Source organism: Procambarus clarkii, chromosome 13, assembly GCF_040958095.1.
Source record: "Procambarus clarkii isolate CNS0578487 chromosome 13, FALCON_Pclarkii_2.0, whole genome shotgun sequence".
Lineage (NCBI taxonomy): Eukaryota > Metazoa > Arthropoda > Malacostraca > Decapoda > Cambaridae > Procambarus > Procambarus clarkii.
Window position 1 is genome coordinate 9854790 of NC_091162.1, and position 5000 is coordinate 9859789.

Sequence of the window (5000 nt, forward strand, 5' to 3'; positions counted from 1 at the left end):
TATAAATCATAAACCAGAAGCAGGAACAGGAACGGGTACGAATCTCACCGGGTGTGAAGGGGGACCTTAGCGCGGGTCGAACCCCCCCAGCGGTGGAGGAAGAGGACGAGGCCCTTCCCGCCTCCTCATCGTGGGTGTCAAGGGCGGGGTTGGGGCACCGGGGTGATGGGGAGCACGGGTACCGCCCACCCAACATTGAGGTACCTAGAGTGAGGGGGAGTGACGCCATCAGTACACTGTTCTGCATGCCCTCCTACGGCGCCTCCGTCACGAAGGCCACTCACACACAACTCATTATCATCCACCTCCACAATTACATTCACTACAATAGCAATAGGGTAAGCTTAACTATCATTTGAATCCAGTTCTTTAAGGTAACACCTGTAAACATTAGAACACCCTACAACTGCACCTACACCTGCATCTTAGCTATTGGGGGCTAAACCTGTACTCTTAACACACAGCAGCACCTGCAATTATATAAATGATAATGGGGACCTTACGCTACACCTGCAATCATTAACAACGGGAACATGTCCACACCCGTAGGGTAAAGTCGCCGGTGTCCGGACACATGATGCAACTCTCATCAAGCCGACTTTAAAATATAAATATTTTTACAGAAATAAATTTTGTGCGACAGAGAGGAGACGGGAGGCCAGCCCCAAGCCCGGCCTGAGGCCAGGCTTGACTTGTGATAACTTGGTCCACCAGGCTGTTGCTTGGAGTGGCTAGCAGGCCCACATGTCCACTACAGCCTGGTTTGTCCGGACTTCTTGCAAGAACTTGTCTATGTGTATTCAGGAGACAGCCACCATTGTTCCAGCAATATTTCTAAAGCTTATGTTGTGCTCCTCTGATGTTCCGTGTTCTCTGATTGTGCCTATGGCACAATCAGAGAACACTGATTGACTCTTCACTGGTTCTCTTCTGCATTTCCTTCCGTACCTTTCGCTCCAGTATGTTGTTATTCTACTGTGCTAATTTGGGACCTGGCCATTAGGTATCTTCCATGTATATATTATTTGATACCTTTCTCTTCTTTCCGGGGAGTAATACATGGTAAGAGCTTTGAGACGGTCCCAATAACTTAGATGTTTTATAGTTTCTATGTGTGCCGTATGTGTTCTCTGTATTCACTCTAATTCACAATTCTCTCCTGCTCTGAAAGGGAAAGCGAGTACCGAGCAATACTCAAGATGGGACAGCACAAATTATTTAAACACTTAACATTGCTGTGGGCTCCCTAGATTTGAACGTTCTTATAATCCATCCTATCATTGTCCTGGCCGCCGACGCTATATTTGCTATGTTCACTAAATGTCAGGTCGTCAGACATCATAATCCCCAGATCATTAAGATGTTATACACCAGCATCCCAGTGGGCCACACACCAGAATACCAGACACCATTCCAAAGAGCCAAAAGGAAAATGAATCCCAAAGTCAGTAGACTCGCATCTTGTCAATCACTGACTTTTAAGCTACAATATTACCTTTCAGGGAAGCATAGGTTTGTAAGGCATACATTGGTTGCATTTTCAATTGCGGTGAGGGGCCTCGTAGCCTGGTGGATAGCGCGCAGGACTCGTAATTCTGTGGCGCGGGTTCGATTCCCGCACCAGACAGAAACAAATGGGCAAAGTTTCTTTCACCCTGAATGCCCCTGTTACCTAGCAGTAAATAGGTACCTGGGAGTTAGTCAGCTGTCACGGGCTGCTTCCTGGGGGTGGAGGCCTGGTCGAGGACCGGGCCGCGGGGACACTAAAAGCCCCGAAATCATCTCAAGATAACCTCAAGATAACCTCAATTGTTGTGCCATGTCCAGACACAGTTTATGACCCATAACGACTCTACCAAAGTCTCTACCGGAATACCATCAGTTTAATGACAGAATAACCATCTGAAAACAACACGGCACAAATTAAACTGAATATTATTCTTCTAAAATATGACTCTCATGAGAGCAGCCACTCACACTTATGGGGAACATTGAACACTTTATACTAGGAGTTAGGAACACATTTACTGTTTCATTGTTACTGGAGGATACTCGAGACGTTTGCTGACACTTTGGTCAGTATTGTGATGTTGTTTACTTTCTGTCTGGACACCAGCGCCTTTACCCATAACAATGGGGACACACCTGCTATAATAACAATGGGGACACACCTGCTATAATAACAATGGGGACACACCTGCTATAATAACAATGGGGACACACCTGCTATAATAACAATGGGGACACACCTGCTATAATAACAATGGGGACACACCTGCTATAATAACAATGGGGACACACCTGCTATAATAACAATGGGGACACACCTGCTATAATAACAATGGGGACACTACACCTGCTATAATAACAATGAGGACACACCTGCTATAATAACAATAGGGACACACCTGCTATAATAACAATGGGGACACCTGCTATAATAACAATGGGGACACACCTGCTATAATAACAATGGGGACACACCTACTATAATAACAATGGGGACACACCTGCTATAATAACAATGGGGACACACCTGCTATAATAACAATGGGGACACGCTACACCTGCTATAATAACAATGGGGACACACCTGCTATAATAACAATGAGGATACACCTGCTATAATAACAATGGGGACACGCTACACCTGCTATAATAACAATGGGGACACACCTGCTATAATAACAATGGGGACACACCTGCTATAATAACAATGGGGACACACCTGCTATAATAACAATGGGGACACACCTGCTATAATAACAATGGGGACACACCTGCTATAATAACAATGGGGACACACTACACCTGCTATAATAACAATGGGGACACACCTGCTATAATAACAATGAGGACACACCTGCTATAATAACAATGGGGACACACCTGCTATAATAACAATGGGGACACGCTACACCTGCTATAATAACAATGGGGACACACTACACCTGCTATAATAACAATGGGGACACACCTGCTATAATAACAATGAGGATACACCTGCTATAATAACAATGGGGACACGCTACACCTGCTATAATAACAATGGGGACACACCTGCTATAATAACAATGAGGACACACCTGCTATAATAACAATGGGGACACACCTGCTATAATAACAATGGGGACACACTACACCTGCTATAATAACAATTGGGACACACCTGCTATAATAACAATGAGGACACACCTGCCATAATAACAATGGGGACACACCTGCTATAATAACAATGGGGACACACTACACCTGCTATAATAACAATGGGGACACACCTGCTATAATAACAATGGGGACACACTACACCTGCTATAATAACAATGGGGACACACCTGCTATAATAACAATGGGGATACACTACACCTGCTATAATAACAATGGGACACACTACACCTGCTATAATAACAATGGGGACACACCTGCTGTAATAACAATGGGGACACTCTACATCTGCTATAATAACAATGGGGACACTCTACACCTGCTATAATAACAATGGGGACACACCTGCTATAATAACAATGGGGACACACTACACCTGCTATAATAACAATGGGGACACACCTGCTGTAAAAACAATGGGGACACTCTACACCTGCTATAATAACAATGGGGACACTCTACACCTGCTATAATAACAATGGGGACACACCTGCTATAATAACAATGACGACACACCTGCTATAATAACAATGGGGACACACCTGCTATAATAACAATGGGGACACGCTACACCTGCTATAATAACAATGGGGACACACCTGCTATAACAACAATGGGGACACCTGCTGTAATAACAATGGGGACACACTACACCTGCTATAATAACAATGGGGACACACCTGCTATAATAACAATGGGACACACTACACCTGCTATAATAACAATGGGGACACACCTGCTATAATAACAATGGGGACACACTACACCTGCTATAATAACAATGGGGACACTCTACACCTGCTATAATAACAATGGGGACACACTACACCTGCTATAATAACAATGGGGACACACTACACCTGCTATAATAACAATGGGGACACACCTGCTATAATAACAATGGGGACACGCTACACCTGCTGTAATAACAATGGGGACACACCTGCTATAACAACAATGGGGACACACTACACCTGCTATAATAACAATGGGGACACTCTACACCTGCTATAACAACAATGGGGACACACCTGCTATAATAACAATGGGGACACCTGCTATAATAACAATGGGGACACACCTACTATAACAACAATGGGGACACACCTGCTATAATAACAATGGGGACACCTGCTATAATAACAATGGGGACACACCTGCTGTAACAACAATGGGACACATTACACCTGCTATAATAACAATGGGGACACACCTGCTATAATAACAATGGGGACACACTACACCTGCTATAATAACAATGGGGACACTCTACACCTGCTATAATAACAATGGGGACACTCTACACCTGCTATAATAACAATGGGGACACACTACACCTGCTATAATAACAATGGGGACACACCTGCTATAATAACAATGGGGACACACTACACCTGCTATAATAACAATGGGGACACTCTACACCTGCTATAATAACAATGGGGACACACTACACCTGCTATAATAACAATGGGGACACTCTACACCTGCTATAATAACAATGGGGACACACTACACCTGCTATAATAACAATGGGGACACACTACACCTGCTATAATAACAATGGGGACACACCTGCTATAATAACAATGGGGACACTACACCTGCTATAATAACAATGGGGACACTCTACACCTGCTATAATAACAATGAGGACACACCTGCTATAATAACAATGAGGACACACCTGCTATAATAACAATGAGGACACACCTGCTATAATAACAATGGGGACACACTACACCTGCTGTAATAACAATGAGGACACACCTGCTATAATAACAATGGGGACACACCTGCTATAATAACAATGGGGACACACTACACCTGCTATA

The 5000-nt window shown here is 44.0% G+C and overlaps 1 non-coding gene across 1 annotated transcript in view; it reads right to left on the minus strand.

Moving 5' to 3' along the window:
• Positions 1-39: 39 nt before the first annotated feature.
• The window catches only part of LOC123757313 (uncharacterized), an 18565-nt gene continuing 13604 nt past the window's right edge, over positions 40-5000 (minus strand). Inside the window, exon 3 of the transcript XR_011228351.1 lies at positions 40-204. This is a non-coding gene — a transcript (uncharacterized protein). The remainder of the gene's footprint in view (positions 205-5000) is intronic.